Genomic DNA, 20,520 nt, shown 5'->3' with positions numbered 1-20,520 from the left:
GAGCTTCTCCTCATAGGCAATTCCGCTCTTATCCGGTCACGTTTGTGTGCCCGAATTTCGCAAGGCAACCTCCATGGGACATGGAAAAGACTCGAGAAGAGAGCTCGCTCACGGGAGAGAGAAGCCAAGGAGACCACGAGAGTGCTGAGAGTGGGACAGCGCTGAATAGGCGGGAGAAGCCTGCGCGTATAAACGGAGATATATATCCAATTGCAACGAAGGAACGTGCCAAAGATCGAGAACAATGGCAGAAATGCTAGTAACGTGCACTTCGGGACCAACGCATCACCGGAAGACAACCGCCAAACATCGAAAGAGTCGCGATGCTCCGCAACCTACGTGCAAAGCGGTCGCACACCGGGTAAGGGAGTGAGAGCCCCAAACATAGCTGGGCGAGGCGCTCACTCCGCTCTTTAATATCTCGTTAATACCGCCAAGGAAATGGCACAAGCACACACACACAAGCATCCTCGGAAGAGGACAGTTCGAGTGACAGGTCAAATCCAAGAGTTCCGAAGACTACCTCCAGGAACAATCGGGAACAAGACCGATTACAAGTCGTCGAGTCTGTTACTGGGCGAACACGAGATGCGCACAGGAAATCGATCAGCCCTCACAATGGCCCAAGGCCAGAGATCGGACTGCTACGATTTACCCCAACAATCATCGTGCCACTCTTCGCAGAGAGGTGATAGACGCCAACGAGCCCGCGCATAGCAATCGAGGTGTAAAAAGGGCGTTGAAGGCAGGAAGCCTGGACGAAAGAGGCTACGAGGTCACCTCGAAGCGGTCTAAGAATCGGGCGCACTTGGGGCGACTACCAGTGCCAACCCCTTATCCCGCGGTGCGTCCGACACACAGAAATTTCCAAGGCGGCCAAGGAGCCTCCCCGCATAGCAATCGGGGTGTGAGGTTACGGATGCAGCATTGATAGCAATCGAGGTGTGAGGCGAAGGATGCAGAAGTGAGAGCCGAGGGATGTAGCAGAGATAGCAATCGGGGTGTGTGATGCAGAAGAGATAGCAATCGAGGTGTGCGGTGGGAAGGGCCCAGCAGCCAGAATGCATGAAGCGACGGATGAAGCAGTGATGACAACCGGGCTGTGAGGAGAGGAGGGATGCAGCCAAGAAAGCAATCAGGGCTCGAGGCAAGGGATGCATCAAGGATAGCAATCATGTTGTGAGGCGAGATTCCAAAGGCTAAACGTGAGAGGCTGCAGGGTCGACTCAGAGAGGTCTATGCATGTGAGAGGCTGAAAGCAAGGTCGACTCGGAGCGGTCTATGCATCGGGCGCGCTTGGGGCGACTACCAGTGCCAACCCCTTATCCCGCGACGCGTCCGACAAAGAGAACGTTCCAAGGCGGCAGAGGAGGTTACCAGCCGAAGGATGCAGTAGCAATAACAGGTATAGTTCCGCGGCGGCCGAGAAGACTCACCGCATAGGAATCGGGATGCGAGGCGAGGGATGCGGCGGGAAGGCCCCGACGGCTAAACGGAAGAGGCTGCAGGGCCGCCTCGGAATGGTCCAAGCATCGGATGCGATTGGGACGACTACCAGTGCCAACCCCTTATCCCGCGATGCGTCCGATACACAGATAGTTCCAAGGCGGCCGAGGAGCCTCACCGCATATCAATCGGGGTGCGAGGCGAGGGATGGGGCGGGAAGGCCCCAACGGCTAGACGGAAGAGGCTTCAGGGCCACCTCGGAATGGTCCAAGCATCGGACGCGCTTGGGGCGACTGCCAGTGCCAACCCCTTATCCCGCGATGCGTCCGATACACAGATGGTTCCAAGGCGGCCGAGGAGCCTCACCGCATAGCAATCGGGGGTGCGAGGCGAGGGATGGGGCGGGAAGGCCCCAACGGCTAGACGGAAGAGGCTTCAGGGCCGCCTAGGAATGGTCCAAGCATCGGACACGCTTGGGGCGACTACCAGTGACAGCCCCCTATCCCGCGATGCGTCCGATACGAAGATGGTTCCAAGGCGGCCGAGGAGCCTCACCGCATAGCAATCGGGGTGCGAGGTGGGGGATGCGGCGAGATGGCCCCAACGGCTAGACGGAAGAGGCCACAGGGCCGCGTCGGAATAGTCCAAGCATCGGACGCGCTTGGGGCGACTACCAGTGACAACCCCTTATCCCGCGATGCGTCCGATACGAAGATAGTTCCAAGGCGGCCGAGGAGCCTCACCGCATAGCAATCGGGGTGCGAGGTGGGGGATGCGGCGAGATGGCCCCAACGGCTAGACGGAAGAGGCTGCAGGGCCGCCTCGGAATAGTCCAAGCATCGGACGCGCTTGGGGCCACTACCAGTGACAACCCCTTATCCCGCAATGCGTCCGATACGAAGATAGTTCCAAGGCGGCCGAAGAGCCTCACCGCATAGCAATCGGGGTGCGAGGTGGGGGATGCGGCGAGATGGCCCCAACGGCTAGACGGAAGAGGCCACAGGGCCGCCTCGGAATAGTCCAAGCATCGGACGCGCTTGGGGCGACTACCAGTGACAACCCCTTATCCCGCGATGCGTCCGATACGAAGATAGTTCCCAGGCGGCCGAGGAGCCTCACCGCATAGCAATCGGGGTGCGAGGCGAGGGATGCGGCGAGATGGCCCCAAAGGCTAGACGGAAGAGGCTGCAGGGCTGCCTCGGAATAGTCCAAGCATCGGACGCGCTTGGGGCGACTACCACTGCCAACCCCTTATCCCGCGATGCGTCCGATACACAGATAGTTCCGAGGCGGCCGAGGAGGTGGGGGATGCAGCGAGATGGCCCCAACGGCTAGACGGAAGAGGCTGCAGGGCCGCCTCGGAATAGTCCAAGCATCGGACGCGCTTGGGGCGACTACCAGTGACAACCCCTTATCCCGCGATGCGTCCGATACACAGATAGTTCCGAGGCAGCCAAGGAGCCTCACCGCATAGCAATCGTGGTGCGAGGTGGGGGATGCGGCGAGATGGCCCCAACGGCTAGACGGAAGAGGCTGCAGGGCCGCCTCGGAATGGTCCAAGCATCGGATGCGCTTGGGGCGACTACCACTGCCAACCCCTTATCCCGCGATGCGTCCGATACACAGATAGTTCCAAGGCGGCCGAGGAGCCTCACAGCATAGCAATCAGGGTGCGAGGCGAGGGATGCGGCGAGAAAGCCCCAACGGCTAGAGGGAAGAGGCTTCAGGTCCGCCTCGGAATGGTCCAAGCATCGGACGCGCTTGGGGCGACTACCAGTGACAACCCCTTATCCCGCGACGCGTCCGATACACAGATAGTTCCAAGGCGGCCGAGGAGCCTCACCGCATAGCAATCGGGGTGCGAGGCGAGGGATGCGGCGAGAAGGACCCAACGGCTACACGGAAGAGGCTTCGGGGCCGCCTCGGAATGGTCCAAGCATCGGACGCGCTTGGGGCGACTACCAGTGACAACCCCTTATCCCGCGACGCGTCCGATACACAGATAGTTCCAAGGCGGCCGAGGAGCCTCACCGCATAGCAATCGGGGTGCGAGGCGAGGGATGCGGCGAGAAGGACCCAACGGCTACACGGAAGAGGCTTCGGGGCCGCCTCGGAATGGTCCAAGCATCGGACGCGCTTGGGGCGACTACCAGTGACAACCCCTTATCCCGCGACGCGTCCGATACACAGATAGTTCCAAGGCGGCCGAGGAGCCTCACCGCATAGCAATCGGGGTGCGAGGCGAGGGATGCGGCGAGAAGGACCCAACGGCTAGACGGAAGAGGCTTCGGGTCCGCCTCGGAATGGTCCAAGCATCGGACGCGCTTGGGGCGACTACCAGTGACAACCCCTTATCCCGCGACGCGTCCGATACACAGATAGTTCCAAGGCGGCCGAGGAGCCTCACCGCATAGCAATCGGGGTGCGAGGCGAGGGATGCGGCGAGAAGGACCCAACGGCTAGACGGAAGAGGCTTCGGGTCCGCCTCGGAATGGTCCAAGCATCGGACGCGCTTGGGGCGACTACCAGTGACAACCCCTTATCCCGCGACGCGTCCGATACACAGATAGTTCCAAGGCGGCCGAGGAGCCTCACCGCATAGCAATCGGGGTGCGAGGCGAGGGATGCGGCGAGAAGGACCCAACGGCTAGACGGAAGAGGCTTCGGGTCCGCCTCGGAATGGTCCAAGCATCGGACGCGCTTGGGGCGACTACCAGTGACAACCCCTTATCCCGCGACGCGTCCGATACACAGATAGTTCCGAGGCGGCCGAGGAGCCTCACCGCATAGCAATCGGGGTGCGAGGCGAAGGATGCGGCGAGAAGGACCCAACGGCTAGACGGAAGAGGCTTCGGGTCCGCCTCGGAATGGTCTAAGCATCGGACGCGCTTGGGGCGACTACCAGTGACAACCCCTTATCCCGCGACGCGTCCGATACACAGATAGTTCCAAGGCGGCCGAGGAGCCTCACCGCATAGCAATCGGGGTGCGAGGCGAGGGATGCGGCGAGAAGGACCCAACGGCTAGACGGAAGAGGCTTCAGGGCCGCCTCGGAATGGTCCAAGCATCGAACGCGCTTGGGGCGACTACCAGTGACAACCCCTTATCCCGCGACGCGTCCGATACACAGATAGTTCCGAGGCGGCCGAGGAGCCTCACCGCATAGCAATCGGGGTGCGAGGCGAGGGATGCGGCGAGAAGGACCCAACGGCTAGACGGAAGAGGCTTCAGGGCCGCCTCGGAATGGTCCAAGCATCGGACGCGCTTGGGGCGACTACCAGTGACAACCCCTTATCCCGCGACGCGTCCGATACACAGATAGTTCCGAGGCGGCCGAGGAGCCTCACCGCATAGCAATCGGGGTGCGAGGCGAGGGATGCGGCGAGAAGGACCCAACGGCTAGACGGAAGAGGCTTCAGGGCCGCCTCGGAATGGTCCAAGCATCGGACGCGCTTGGGGCGACTACCAATGACAACCCCTTATCCCGCGACGCGTCCGATACACAGATAGTTCCGAGGCGGCCGAGGAGCCTCACCGCATAGCAATCGGGGTGCGAGGCGAGGGATGCGGCGAGAAGGACCCAACGGCTAGACGGAAGAGGCTTCAGGGCCGCCTCGGAATGGTCCAAGCATCGGACGCGCTTGGGGCGACTACCAGTGACAACCCCTTATCCCGCGACGCGTCCGATACACAGATAGTTCCGAGGCGGCCGAGGAGCCTCACCGCATAGCAATCGGGGTGCGAGGCGAGGGATGCGGCGAGAAGGACCCAACGGCTAGACGGAAGAGGCTTCAGGGCCGCCTCGGAATGGTCCAAGCATCGGACGCGCTTGGGGCGACTACCGTTGCCAACCCCTTATCCCGCGATGCGTCTGATACACAGATAGTTCCGAGGCGGCCGAGGAGCCTCACCGCATAGCAATCGGGTTGCGAGGCAGATTATTGGGAAGGGAACCCCCTGGGATGCGGCTCAAGCAGTGCCCAAAGGGACTGGAATGCGGAATCACATCGAGAGACCCAAATGCTATACGAGGGCTCAAATCGAATTATCGATTTGGCCACGACATGGACGCATCGGAACGACTACCTTTGCCGAACCACTCGCAATTGCATCCATACCGAAACCAATAGACATTTCCGTTAGAGCCCTCGCATAGCATTCGGGAATCTCGCATGCCCCTCTAAATCGACCAATGCTGGCGCTCAATGAAAATCCGAGCGCTACCACCGTTCGAGCGCCAGCATTGGTCGAGTTAGAGGGGCACGGGGGAGAATGCTCCAGTCAACACCTCCCCTATATAAGTTATTTGTCCGATTCTCGCACAACCGTAGTCTGCCTCGTCGAATCAAACAACGGTCCCAGATTCCGACTTCCGTTCCGTAGAGACCCAAAAGCTAGATGGAGGCTCGCAAGAAAGAGAGTCGGCGCATAGCAATCGGGTTTCTCGAACGTTTAGGGACCGAGCTCACTTGCGGATAGGGCAAAATCCGCCAAGCAACCCAAAAGCTAGACGGGGGCTCGAATCGAATCGCCTAGGCGGCCACAACAACGACGTGTTGGATCGACTACCAGTGCCAAACCATTCAGCAAGACTAGTCTGTGTCGAGGCCGGATAGAGATTCTCAGAGAGCGCCCGCATAGCATTTAGGAGACCTGCCGCGTCCCTCACACTCGACAAATGGTGGTGCACGTTTATAAATCCGAGCGATCCCAACCCTTTCAAGCACCAACATCGGTCGAGATAGAGGGGCACGGAGGGGGCTGCGTGAGACAACACAGTCCCCTATATAAGTTATTTGTCCGATTCTCACACATCCGAAGAATGGTCATCAAATCGGACAACAGCCCAAACTTCCGACTTCCGTCCCAGAAAGCCCAAGAGCTATCTAAAACGTTCATGGCCGGAACTCGATCGCGGCTATACCAGTCCGCCAAGCAACCCAAAAGCTAGACTGGAGCTCTAGTCGAATCACCTCTGTGGCCATTGCAAGGACGTGTTGGAGCGACTACCATTGCCGAACCATTCCGCAGGTCGAGTCCATACCAAGGCCGCATAGAGATTCACGATGAGCTCCTGCATAGCAATCAGGAGACTTGCCGTGTCCATCACAATCGATAAATCCTGGTGCAAGATTTTTGCATCCGAGCGCTCCAACCAGTCGAGCACCAGCATCAATCGACATAAACGGGCACGGGGGGAGGATGCTCGAGAACACTACCTCCCCTATATAAGTTATTTGTCCGATTCTCAAGCAGCCGAAGTCTGGTCATCGAATCGGGTCAAAGACCACAACTTCCGACTTTACCCACAATGCAAGTCATCGAATCGAACATCGGCCCCCGAGTCGGACTCCATGCGTATGTCAGGTCATCGGACCCAAATTCCGCCTTCCTGCGCATGGCGGGCCATCAATATCAACTCGGTCATCGGACCCAAACTCCGCCTTTTTGCGTATGGCACGCCTTCAAATCGGTCATTGGACCCAAATTCCGCCTTCCTGTGCATGGCGGGCCATCAACATCAACTCGGTCATCGGACCCAAATTCCGCCTTTCTGCGCATGGCACGCCATCAACTCGGTCATCGGACCCAAATTCCGCCTTCCTGCGCATGGCAGGTCATCGGACACAAATTCAGACCTCGCCAATATGCCTACGTATCGAATCGGTCATCGGACCCAACTTCCGACTTCATCCATACTGTAGGGTCTTTGAGGTTGGCGCGGTGCGCTCAACCCAGGGAGTCGACCCATCGAAGCATACACCTCCCCTATATAAGCTATTTGTCCGATTCCCACACCTGTGTAGTTTGCACCTCTGACCAGGACATCGACCCCAACTTCCGAACTCGACTGCAACGACGGCACCAGCGCCTTGGTGCGCACCTTGCGACGCACAGTCCCAACATTCGCCTTCCTGCACATGGCAGGTCATCGGACCCAAATTCCGACCTCGCGAGTATGCCTACATATCGAATCGGTCATCGGACCCAACTTCCGACTTCATCCATACCGTAGGGTCTTTGAGGTTGGCGCGGTGCGCTCAACCCGGGGAGTCGACCCAACGAAGCATACACCTCCCCTATATAAGCTATTTGTCCGATTCCCACACCTGTGTAGTTTGCACCTCCGATCAAGACATCGACCCCAACTTCCGAACTCGCCTCCAACGACCGAACCAGCGCCTTGGTGCGCACCTTGCAACGCACAGTGCCAACATTCGCCTTCCTGCACGTGGCAGGTCATCGGACCCAAATTCCGACCTCGCGAGTATGCCTACATATCGAATCGGTCATCGGACCCAACTTCCGACTTCATCCATACCGTAGGGTCTTTGAGGTTGGCGCGGTGCGCTCAACCCGGGGAGTCGACCCAACGAAGCATACACCTCCCCTATATAAGCTATTTGTCCGATTCCCACACCTGTGTAGCTTGCACCTCCGATCAGGACATCGACCCCAACTTCCGAACTCGACTAAAAAGACCGCACCAGCGCCTTGGTGTGCACCTTGCAACGCACAGTGTCAACATTCGCCTTCCTGCACATGGCAGGTCATCGGACCCAAATTCCGACCTCATGAGCATACCTACTAATCGAATTGGTCATCGGACCCAACTTCCGACTTCATCCATACCGTAGGGTCTTTGAGGTTGGCGCGGTGCGCTCAACCTGGGGAGTCGACCCATCGAAGCATACACCTCCCCTATATAAGCTATTTGTCCGATTCCGACACCTGTGTAGTTTGCACCTCCGCTCAGGACATCGACCCCAACTTCCGAACTCGCCTGCAACGACCGAACCAGCGCCTTGGTGCGCACCAAAAGTGCGCACTTTTGGAGGGCACTTTTGTGCGCTCCAAAGGTGCGCACTTTTGGAGGGCACTTTTCTGCGCTCCAAAGGTGCGCACTTTTGGAGGGCACTTTTTGGAGGGCACTTTTCTGCGCTCCAAAGGTGCGCACTTTTGGAGGGCACTTTTTGGAGGGCACTTTTCTGCGCTCCAAAGGTGCGCACTTTTGGAGGGCACTTTTTGGAGGGCACTTTTCTGCGCTCCAAAGGTGCGCACTTTTGGAGGGCACTTTTTGGAGGGCACTTTTCTGCGCTCCAAAGGTGCGCACTTTTGGAGGGCACTTTTTGGAGGGCACTTTTCTGCGCTCCAAAGGTGCGCACTTTTGGAGGGCACTTTTCTGCGCTCCAAAGGTGCGCACTTTTGGAGGGCACTTTTTGGAGGGCACTTTTCTGCGCTCCAAAGGTGCGCACTTTTGGAGGGCACTTTTTGGAGGGCACTTTTCTGCGCTCCAAAGGTGCGCACTTTTGGAGGGCACTTTTTGGAGGGCACTTTTCTGCGCTCCAAAGGTGCGCACTTTTGGAGGGCACTTTTGTGCACTCCAAAGGTGCGCACTTTTGGAGGGCACTTTTCCTGTGCTCCAAAGGTGCACACCTAGGTGAGCACCTTCGACCACACCTTGTAGCACACCAAACTCTGACTTTCGACTTCATCCGCAATGCAGGGTCTTTGAGGTTGGCGCAATGCGCACAACCAGGGGAGTCGACCCATCAAACCCAACACCTCCCCTATATAAGCTATTTGTCTGATTCTCATACATGCGTAGCCTGCAGGAGCAATTAGGACATCGACCCCAACTTTCGGCTTCTAAACGAAAACAAGGTCTTTGAGGTTGGTGTAATGCGAACAACTAGGGGAGTCAACCCATCAAACCCAACACCTCCCCTATATAAGCTATTTGTCTGATTCTCATACATGTGTAGTCTACAGGAGCAATTAGGACATCGACCCCAACTTTTGACTTCTTAACGAAAACAAGGTCTTTGAGGTTGACGTAATGCGCACAACCAGGGGAGTCGACCCATCAAACCCAACACCTCCCCTATATAAGCTATTTGTCCGATTCTCATACATGTGTAGCCTGCAGGAGCCATTAGGACATTGACCCCAACTTTTGACTTCTTAACGAAAACAAGGTCTTTGAGGTTGGCGTAATGCGCACAACCAAGGGAGTTGACCCATCAAACCCAACACCTCCCCTATATAAGCTATTTGTCTGATTCTCATACATGTGTAGCCTGCAACAACGATTAGGACATCCACCCCAACTTCTGAATTCGTCTGCGTTGACCGCACCAAAGGTGCACGCCTTGGTGCTCACCAAAATCCGACTTCCGACTTCTTCTGCTATGCGGGGTCTTTGAGGTTGGCGCAGTGCGCACAACCAGGGGAGTCAACCCACCGAATGCAACACCTCCCCTATATAAGCTATTTGTCTGATTCTCATACATGCGTAGACTGCAGCAATGATTAGGACATCCACCCCAACTTTTGACTTCTTAAACAAGACAGGGTCTTTGAAGTTGGTGCAGTGCACACAACCAGGGGAGTCGACCCATCAAACGCAACACCTCCCCTATATAAAGCTATTTGTCCGATTCTCATACGTGTAGTCTGCAGCAGCGATTAGGACATCGACCCCAACTTCCGAATTCGTTTGCATTGACCGCACCAAAGGTGCACGCCTTGGTGTGCACCCTGGAGTGCACTTTGGTGCTCACCTCGGTGCACACTTTGGTGTGCACCTCGGTGTGCACCAAAGGTGCGCACCTTGGAGCGCACCAAAGGTGTACACTTTGGAGCGCACCACATAGGGTCTTTGAGAGGTTGGCGCAGTGCGCACACCAAGGTGGGTGTTGAGGTGCGTGCCGAGGTGGGTGGGTGCTAGGGTGCGCTCCATGGTGGGTGCCAGGGTGGGTGCGTGCTAGGGTGGATTCCAAAGAGGGTCATAGGGTGGGTGCCAAGGTGGGTTGGTGATATAGTGGGTTCAAAGGTGGGTACTAGGGTGGGTTCCAAGGTGGGTCACAAGTTGGGTGCCAGGATGCGTGGGTGTTAGGTTGGGTGCCAAGGTGGGCTCCTGCGTGGGTGGGTGCTAGGGTGGGTTTCAAGGTGGACGCGAGGGCGGGTGCCAAGGTGGGTAACAAGTTGGGTGTTAGGATGGGTGAGTGCTAGAGTGGGTGCCAAGGTGGGTGGGTGCTAAGGTGGATGCCAAGGTGGTTCACAGGGTGGGTGGGTTCTAGGGTGAGTTCCAAGGTGGGTCACAGGTTCAGTGCTAGGGTGGGTGTCAAGGCGGGTGTCGAGGTGCCTGGGTGCTAGGGTGTGGATGCCAATGTGGGTCATAGGGTGGGTACTAGGGTGGGCTGCAATGTGGGTGCCAAGGTGGGTAACATGCTCGGTGGGTTCTAAATTGGGTGCCAGGGTGGGTGTGCACCCACCTTGCCCGAGGTGGGTGCCAAGGTGCCAGTGTGGGTGGGTGCTAAGGTGGATGCCAAGGTGGGTGAGAAGGTGGGTGATAGGTTGAGTGGTAGGATGGGTGGGTGCCAAGATGGGTCACAGGGTGGGTGCAAGGGTGGGTAGGTGCTAGGGTTGGTGTCAGGGTGGGTGGGTGCTAGGTTGGGTTCCAAGGTGGGTGCGAGGGTGAGTGTCAAGGTGGGTCACAGGTTAGGTGCTAGGATGGGTGAGTGCTAGGGTGCAAAGGTGCCAGGGTGGGTGCTAGGATGGGTCGATGCTAGGGTGAGTGGCAAGGTGGGTCCACAAGTGTCAAGGTGGGTGCCGAGGTGGGTGCCAAGTCGGCGACTGCTATGGTGGATGCCAAGGTGGGTCACGGGGTGGGTGCCAAGTTGCTAGGTTGGGTTCCAAGGTGGGTGCCAACGTGGGTGCTAGGGTGCGTGGGTTAAAGGGTGTGTCACAACGTGGGTGCCAGGATGGGTGCGCACCCACACTGGCCAAGACGGGTGCGGGTGCAAGGTTGGGTTCCAAGCCCGGTCACAGGCTGGGTGCTAGGATGGGTGGGTGCCAAGGTGGGCACCAGGGTGGGTGCACCCACCCTGGCCAAGGTGGGTCACGGGGTGGGTCCTAGGGTGGGTAACGGGGTGGGTACTAAGGTGCGTGCCAAGGTGGGTCATAGGGTGGGTGCCAAGGTGGGCACCAGGGTGGGTGTGCACCAACCCTAGCCAGGGTAGGTCACGGGGTGGTTGTCGGGGTGGGCGTCAAGGAGCCAAGGTGGGTGGCAAGTAGCCAAGTTGCGTGCCAAGGTGGGTGTCGGGGTGGGTGCCAAGGATCCAAGGTGGGTGCCAAGGAACCAAGGTGGGTGTCTGGGTGGGTGCCGAGGTGGGAGCCAGGGTGGGTCCCAAGGTGAGTGCAAAGGTGGGTGCCAGGGTCAAGGTGAGTGCCAATGTGGGTTCCAAGGTGCCAGGGTCAGGGTGAGTGCCAATGTGGGTTCAAAGGTGCTAAGTTGGGTGCGAGGTTGGGTGCGAGGGTGGGTGGGTGCCAAGGTGTGCTAGGTGGAAGCCCGGGTGGGTCGGCATCCCATGGGTGTCGAGTTGGGTGCCTGATGGGTGCTTCTTGTCAAGTTTTAGTCGTCGGGACTCATTTCGAGCCTTAGAGGTCGTTTCTTGTCCGGTTGCCCTGTCTTCGACCTGGGAACCCAATTTTGGTCCTCGGGTCCCATTTTTTTTTGTCTCGCATCCCACTTTTGGCCTGTGGCCTTTTCGGGGTCGATTCTCGTTTTGGGCATCAGAGCATGTTTCTTCTCCTAAAACCCAATATTTGTTTATTAAGTCTCGGAACACATTTTTGTTCTCGTGGACCCATCATGGGTCTTGGAACGCATTTGTGGTCCTTGGGTCCCATTTTGCATCCCGAAACTTGTGTTTTGGTGCTTGATCCCTATTTTGGGTGCCCACCTTGCACCAAGTGCGCACCCGGGGCAAACCGAGCGCCTTGGTGCACCGGGGCAAGATCGAGCGTGCACCCGAGGCGCCCCGAACATGCACCAAGGTGCACTCGGCCCACATGTGAGCGCAGGTCGTTGCGCCCGAGGTGGTGTGTGGGCACCGCGTTGCAGACGGGACACTGCACGCACACGACGCCCCCTCCAGGTGCACGCACGTAGGCCGGGCCGGGTGCACACCCGACGCCCTAGCAAGGTGCGCGCACCCGGGCAGGGCTCACACTTGGCGAACGGGGCGCACTTCGCGAGGGAGGGTGTGCACCTCGACGGGGGTGGGTGGCCGGGGTGGATTCGCACGTGGGTCGCGGTTTGCTAAGTACACACTGCGACAAGCTCATAACGGGTGCGATCATACCAGCATTAGTGCACCGGATCCCATCAGAACTCCGCAGTTAAGCGCGCTTGGGCCGGAGTAGTACTGGGATGGGTGACCTCCCGGGAAGTCCCGGTGTTGCACCCTTTTTTAGTTTTTCGCCGGGCGTCGCAATGCTATTTGAATAAACCTTTTGCCCGTTTGCGTTCTCGTCGGGGCCGGGCCGGGCCGGGGTGCGCTGCCCGCACTACCGCGCGCGCGGGGGGCGACACCGAGCGCGCACCCGAGGCACCCCGAGCACACAGGCCACGGTGCAACCCGGGCGTTGTGCGCGCACCCCGGTGCGCCCGAGGTGCTGCGCGCGCACCCAGGTGAAATCGGTGTGCACCTCGGCCAGTGCGCGCTCGGTCGAGTCGCGCACGTTGGCCAAGGTGCACGGTGATGTTTCTTACTCTAAGGTTCCGCACCAGACGCCCGGGACAGGTGAGCGAAGCTGGGCGGGGCCGGGTGCGCGGCCGGGGCAGGTGCACGCAGCTGGAGAGAGCTTTGGAGCACACTTCGGAGCGCACCAATGATGCGCTCCATTCAAAAGTTTCCTGAAAAGGCAAAAAAAGTTGAGATTATAGAATTTCCCACTTGAGAGATTGTAAAAAAAAAAAATTTAAAATGAAGGAAACGCGGGTGCCAAGGTGTGCGCAGCCCAGCCAAGGTGTGCGCACCAAGGCGCCCACCCTGGCGAAGGTGCACGCAAGGTGCGCACCCGAGGCAAACCGGACAATTAACCCAACTTTCGACTTCGCGCGCACCTTGGAGCGCACTTCGAAGCGCTCCTTGGTGCGCACCAATCTTGGGCACCTCGGAGTGCACCATGGCGCCCACCAAGGTGCGCACCCGGGGCAAACCGAGCTCCGACTTCGTGCGCACCTTGGAGCGCACGAAAGGTGCGCACCATGGCGCCCACCAAGGTGCGCAGCCCAGCCAAGGCGTGCGCATCAAGGTGCGCACCCTGGCGAAGGTGCGCACCCGGGGCAAACCGAGCTCCGACTTCGTGCGCACCTTGGAGCGCACAAAAGGTGCGCAACCCAGCCAAGGTGTGCGCACCCCGGTCAAACCGAGCTCCGAATCGTGCGCACCAGAGGTGCACGCCATCGTGCGCACCTTGGAGCACACTTCGGAGCCCTCCTTGGTGCGCGCCGATGTTGCGCACCTCGGAGCGCACCCGGGGAAAACAATGCAATTAACCCGACTTTCGACTTCGTGGGCACCTCGGAGCGCTCTCGGGTTCGCACCTCGGAGCACACCGAGGTGCGCACCTTTGATGCGCTGCCTTCACCAATTTCCAGAAAAGGCAAGAAAACATTGAGAAGGTGTGCGCACCGAGGTGCCCACCCTGGCGAAGGTGCACGCGAGGTGCGCACCCGGGGCAAACCGGGCTCCGACTTCGTGCACGCCGCACCTTGGAGCACACTTCGGAGCGCTCCTTGGTGCGCACCAGGGCGCGCAACCCAGCCGAGGTGCCCACCCCGGCGAAGGTGCACGCGAGGTGCGCACCCGGGGCAAACCGGGCTCCGACTTCGTGCACGCCATGGTGCCCACCGCGGCGAAGGTGCACGCGAGGTGCGCACCCGGGGCAAACCGGGCTCCGACTTCGTGCACGCCGCACCTTGGAGCACACTTCGGAGCGCTCCTTGGTGCGCACCATGGTGCCCACCAGGGCGCGCAACCCCGCCGAAGGTGCACGCGAGGTGCGCACCCGGGGCAAACCGGGCTCCGACTTCGTGCACGCCGCACCTTGGAGCACACTTCGGAGCGCTCCTTGGTGCGCACCATGGTGCCCACCAGGGCGCGCAACCCCGCCGAAGGTGCACGCGAGGTGCGCACCCGGGGCAAACCGGGCTCCGACTTCGTGCACGCCATGGTGCGCACCGCGGCGAAGGTGCGCACCCGGGGCAAACCGGGCTCCGACTTCGTGCACGCCGCACCTTGGAGCACACTTCGGAGCGCTCCTTGGTGCGCACCAGGGCGCGCAACCCAGCCGAGGTGCCCACCCCGGCGAAGGTGCACGCGAGGTGCGTACCCGGGGCAAACCGGGCTCCGACTTCGTGCACGCCGCACCTTGGAGCACACTTCGGAGCGCTCCTTGGTGCGCACCATGGTGCCCACCAGGCCGCGCAACCCAGCCAAGGTGTGCGCACCAAGGTGCACGCGAGGTGCGCACCCGGGGCAAACCGGGGTCCGACTTCGTGCACGCCGCACCTTGGAGCACACATCGGGGCGCTCCCGGGTTCGCACCGGCGTTGCGCACCGTGGTGGGCACCTCGGAGCACACCAAGGTGGGCAGCGAGGTGCGCACCTTTGATGCGATGCCTTCACTAATTTCCATAAAAGGCAAAAAAAAAACGAGATTTTAAAATTTCCGTTTTGAAAGATAGTGAGAAAAAGGGAATGCTGGTGCCATCTTGAGCCCGCCCTGGTGCGCAGCCCAGCCAAGGTGTGCGCACCAAGGTGCCCACCCTGGCGAAGGTGCGCGCCCGGGCAATTAACCCAACTTCCAACTTCGCGCGCGCCAGGGTGGGAGCGCACCCAACAACCGGGCCTGGGAAGAGCCAATGCGAGAAACCCCACCAAACGCTCTGACAAAAAAAGAGGGGGCGCTCCAGTAACCCCGCTTCGGAGCGCACCCTGGGCAAACCCAGCCAAGGTGCCCACCCCGGCCAAGGTGCAGGCGAGGTGCGCACCCGGGGCAAACCGGGCTCCGACAACGTGCACGCCGCACCTTGGAGCACACTTCGTAGCGCTCCCGGGTGCGCACCTCAGAGCACACCAAGGTGGGCAGCGAGGTGCGCACCTTTGATGCGCTGCCTTCACTAATTTCCAGAAAAGGCAAAAAAAAAAGGAGATTTTAAAATTTCCGTTTTGAAAGATAGTGAAAAAAACGGAACGCGCGTGCCATCTTGAGCCCGCCCTGGTGCGCAGCCCAGGTAAGGTGCCCACCCTGGCAAAGGTGCGCACCCGGGCAATTAACCCTACTTCCGACTTCGTGCGCGCCAGGGTGGCAACCGGGCCTCGGAAGAGCCAATGCGAGAAACCCCACCAAACGCTCCGACAAAAAAAGAGGCGGCGCTCCAATAACCCCGCTTCGGAGCGCAGCCGGGGCAAACCCAGCCAAGGTGCCCACCCCGACGAAGGTGCACGCGAGGTGCGCACCCGGGGCAAACCGGGCTCCGACAACGTGCACGCAGCACCTTGGAGCACACTTCGAAGCACTCCCGGGTGCCCACCGGCGTTGCGCACCGTGGTGGGCAGCGAGGTGCGCACCTTTGATGCGCTGCCTTCACTAATTTCCAGAAAAAGGCAAAAAAAAATGAGATTTTAAAATTTCCGTTTTGAAAGATAGTGAAAAAAAAGGAACGCGGGTGCCATCTTGAGCCCGCCCTGGTGCGCAGCCCAGGCAAGGCATGCGCACCAAGGTGCCCACCCGAGGTGCACACCCGGGGCAAACCGGGCTCCGACTTCGTGCAGGCCGCACCTTGGAGCACACTTCGGAGCGCTCCTTGGTGCGCACCATGGTGCCCACCAGGGCGCGCAACCCAGCCAAGGTCTGCACACCAAGGTGCCCACCCCGGCGAAGGTGCACGCGAGGTGCGCACCCGGGGCAAACCGGGCTCCGACTTCGTGCACGCCATGGTGCCCACCGCGGCGAAGGTGCACGCGAGGTGCGCACCCGGGGCAAACCGGGCTCCGACTTCGTGCACGCCGCACCTTGGAGCACACTTCGGAGCGCTCCTTGGTGCGCACCATGGTGCCCACCAGGGCGCGCAACCCAGCCAAGGTGTGCGCACCAAGGTGCACGCGAGGTGCGCACCCGGGGCAAACCGGGGTCCGACTTCGTGCACGCCGCACCTTGGAGCACACATCGGAGCGCTCCCAGGTTCGCACCAGCGTTGCGCACCTTTGATGCGCTGCCTTCACTAATTTCCAGAAAAGGCAAAAAAAAACGAGATTTTAAAATTTCCGTTCTGAAAGATAGTGAAAAAAACGGAACGCGGGTGCCATCTTGAGCCCTTCCTGGTGCGCACCCCAGGCAAGTTGTGCGCACCAAGGTGCCCACCCTGGCGGAGGTGCGCGCCCGGGGCAATCCGGGCTCCGACTTCGTGCACTGCATGGTGCCCACCAAGGCGCGCAACCCAGCCAAGGTGCCCACCGCAGCGAAGGTGCACGCGAGGTGCGCACGCGAGGTGCACACCCGGGGCAAACCGGGCTCCGACTTCGTGCACGCCGCACCTTGGAGCACACTTCAGAGCGCTCCTTGGTGCGCACCAGGGCGCGCAACCCAGCCGAGGTGCCCACCCCGGCGAAGGTGCACGCGAGGTGCGCACCCGGGGCAAACCGGGCTCCGACTTCGTGCACGCCATGGTGCCCACCGCGGCGAAGGTGCGCACCCGGGGCAAACCGGGCTCCGACTTCGTGCACGCCGCACCTTGGAGCACACTTCGGAGCGCTCCTTGGTGCGCACCATGGTGCCCACCAGGCCGCGCAACCCAGCCAAGGTGTGCGCACCAAGGTGCACGCGAGGTGCGCACCCGGGGCAAACCGGGGTCCGACTTCGTGCACGCCGCACCTTGGAGCACACATCGGGGCGCTCCCGGGTTCGCACCGGCGTTGCGCACCGTGGTGGGCACCTCGGAGCACACCAAGGTGGGCAGCGAGGTGCGCACCTTTGATGCGATGCCTTCACTAATTTCCATAAAAGGCAAAAAAAAAACGAGATTTTAAAATTTCCGTTTTGAAAGATAGTGAGAAAAAGGGAATGCTGGTGCCATCTTGAGCCCGCCCTGGTGCGCAGCCCAGCCAAGGTTTGCGCACCAAGGTGCCCACCCTGGCGAAGGTGCGCGCCCGGGCAATTAACCCAACTTCCAACTTCGCGCGCGCCAGGGTGGGAGCGCACCCAACAACCGGGCCTGGGAAGAGCCAATGCGAGAAACCCCACCAAACTCTCTGACAAAAAAAGAGGGGGCGCTCCAGTAACCCCGCTTCGGAGCGCACCCTGGGCAAACCCAGCCAAGGTGCCCACCCCGGCCAAGGTGCAGGCGAGGTGCGCACCCGGGGCAAACCGGGCTCCGACAACGTGCACGCCGCACCTTGGAGCACACTTCGTAGCGCTCCCGGGTGCGCACCTCAGAGCACACCAAGGTGGGCAGCGAGGTGCGCACCTTTGATGCGCTGCCTTCACTAATTTCCAGAAAAGGCAAAAAAAAAAGGAGATTTTAAAATTTCCGTTTTGAAAGATAGTGAAAAAAACGGAACGCGCGTGCCATCTTGAGCCCGCCCTGGTGCGCAGCCCAGGTAAGGTGCCACCCTGGCAAAGGTGCGCACCCGGGCAATTAACCCTACTTCCGACTTCGTGCGCGCCAGGGTGGCAACCGGGCCTCGGAAGAGCCAATGCGAGAAACCCCACCAAACGCTCCGACAAAAAAAGAGGCGGCGCTCCAATAACCCCGCTTCGGAGCGCAGCCGGGGCAAACCCAGCCAAGGTGCCCACCCCGACGAAGGTGCACGCGAGGTGCGCACCCGGGGCAAACCGGGCTCCGACAACGTGCACGCAGCACCTTGGAGCACACTTCGAAGCACTCCCGGGTGCCCACCGGCGTTGCGCACCGTGGTGGGCAGCGAGGTGCGCACCTTTGATGCGCTGCCTTCACTAATTTCCAGAAAAAGGCAAAAAAAAATGAGATTTTAAAATTTCCGTTTTGAAAGATAGTGAAAAAAAAGGAACGCGGGTGCCATCTTGAGCCCGCCCTGGTGCGCAGCCCAGGCAAGGCATGCGCACCAAGGTGCCCACCCGAGGTGCACACCCGGGGCAAACCGGGCTCCGACTTCGTGCAGGCCGCACCTTGGAGCACACTTCGGAGCGCTCCTTGGTGCGCACCATGGTGCCCACCAGGGCGCACCCGAGGCAAACCGGGCTCCGACTTCGTGCACGCCGCACCTTGGAGCACACATCGGAGCGCTCCCAGGTTCGCACCAGCGTTGCGCACCTTTGATGCGCTGCCTTCACTAATTTCCAGAAAAGGCAAAAAAAAAACGATATTTTAAAATTTCCGTTCTGAAAGATAGTGAAAAAAACGGAACGCGGGTGCCATCTTGAGCCCTTCCTGATGCGCAGCCCAGGCAAGTTGTGCGCACCAAGGTGCCCACCCTGGCGGAGGTGCGCGCCCGGGGCAAACCGGGCTCCGACTTCGTGCACTGCATGGTGCCCACCAAGGCGCGCAACCCAGCCAAGGTGCCCACCGCAGCGAAGGTGCACGCGAGGTGCGCACCCGAGGTGCACACCCGGGGCAAACCGGGCTCCGACTTCGTGCACGCCGCACCTTGGAGCACACTTCAGAGCGCTCCTTGGTACGCACCAGGGCGCGCAACCCAGCCAAGGTGCTCACCCCGGCGAAGGTGCACGCGAGGTGCGCACCCGGGGCAAACCGGGCTCGGACTTCGTGCACGCCGCACCTTGGAGCACACATCGGAGCGCTCCCGGGTTCGCACCAGCATTGCGCACCTTTGATGCGCTGCCTTCACTAATTTCCAGAAAAGGCAAAAAAAAGAAAAAAATGAGATTTTAAAATTTCCGTTTTGAAAGATAGTGAAAAAAACGGAACGCGGGTGCCATCTTGAGCCCGCCCTGGTGTGCAGCCCAGGCAAGTTGTGCGCACCAAGGCACCCACCCTGGCCAAGGTGGGTCACGGGGTGGGTCCTAGGGTGGGTAACGGGGTGGGTACTAAGGTGCGTGCCAAGGTGGGTCATAGGGTGGGTGCCAAGGTGGGCACCAGGGTGGGTGTGCACCAACCCTAGCCAGGGTAGGTCACGGGGTGGTTGTCGGGGTGGGCGTCAAGGAGCCAAGGTGGGTGGCAAGTAGCCAAGTTGCGTGCCAAGGTGGGTGTCGGGGTGGGTGCCAAGGATCCAAGGTGGGTGCCAAGGAACCAAGGTGGGTGTCTGGGTGGGTGCCGAGGTGGGAGCCAGGGTGGGTCCCAAGGTGAGTGCAAAGGTGGGTGCCAGGGTCAAGGTGAGTGCCAATGTGGGTTCCAAGGTGCCAGGGTCAGGGTGAGTGCCAATGTGGGTTCAAAGGTGCTAAGTTGGGTGCGAGGTTGGGTGCGAGGGTGGGTGGGTGCCAAGGTGTGCTAGGTGGAAGCCCGGGTGGGTCGGCATCCCATGGGTGTCGAGTTGGGTGCCTGATGGGTGCTTCTTGTCAAGTTTTAGTCGTCGGGACTCATTTCGAGCCTTAGAGGTCGTTTCTTGTCCGGTTGCCCTGTCTTCGACCTGGGAACCCAATTTTGGTCCTCGGGTCCCATTTTTTTTTGTCTCGCATCCCACTTTTGGCCTGTGGCCTTTTCGGGGTCGATTCTCGTTTTGGGCATCAGAGCATGTTTCTTCTCCTAAAACCCAATATTTGTTTATTAAGTCTCGGAACACATTTTTGTTCTCGTGGACCCATCATGGGTCTTGGAACGCATTTGTGGTCCTTGGGTCCCATTTTGCATCCCGAAACTTGTGTTTTGGTGCTTGATCCCTATTTTGGGTGCCCACCTTGCACCAAGTGCGCACCCGGGGCAAACCGAGCGCCTTGGTGCACCGGGGCAAGATCGAGCGTGCACCCGAGGCGCCCCGAACATGCACCAAGGTGCACTCGGCCCACATGTGAGCGCAGGTCGTTGCGCCCGAGGTGGTGTGTGGGCACCGCGTTGCAGACGGGACACTGCACGCACACGACGCCCCCTCCAGGTGCACGCACGTAGGCCGGGCCGGGTGCACACCCGACGCCCTAGCAAGGTGCGCGCACCCGGGCAGGGCTCACACTTGGCGAACGGGGCGCACTTCGCGAGGGAGGGTGTGCACCTCGACGGGGGTGGGTGGCCGGGGTGGATTCGCACGTGGGTCGCGGTTTGCTAAGTACACACTGCGACAAGCTCATAAC

The 20,520-nt window shown here is 60.0% G+C and overlaps 1 non-coding gene across 1 annotated transcript; it reads left to right on the top strand.

The window, feature by feature from the left end:
- Window positions 1-12,582: 12,582 nt before the first annotated feature.
- On the top strand, window positions 12,583-12,701 carry LOC131862875 (5S ribosomal RNA). Its single transcript, XR_009361811.1, has one exon. It is a non-coding gene; the product is annotated as a 5S ribosomal RNA (ribosomal RNA).
- The last annotated feature ends 7,819 nt before the right edge of the window (window positions 12,702-20,520 follow it).

Source organism: Cryptomeria japonica, unplaced genomic scaffold, assembly GCF_030272615.1.
Source record: "Cryptomeria japonica unplaced genomic scaffold, Sugi_1.0 HiC_scaffold_52, whole genome shotgun sequence".
Classification (NCBI taxonomy): Eukaryota; Viridiplantae; Streptophyta; class Pinopsida; order Cupressales; family Cupressaceae; genus Cryptomeria; species Cryptomeria japonica.
The sequence above is the reverse complement of the archived record's forward strand: the minus strand, read 5'-3'. Positions and strand labels throughout refer to the sequence as shown.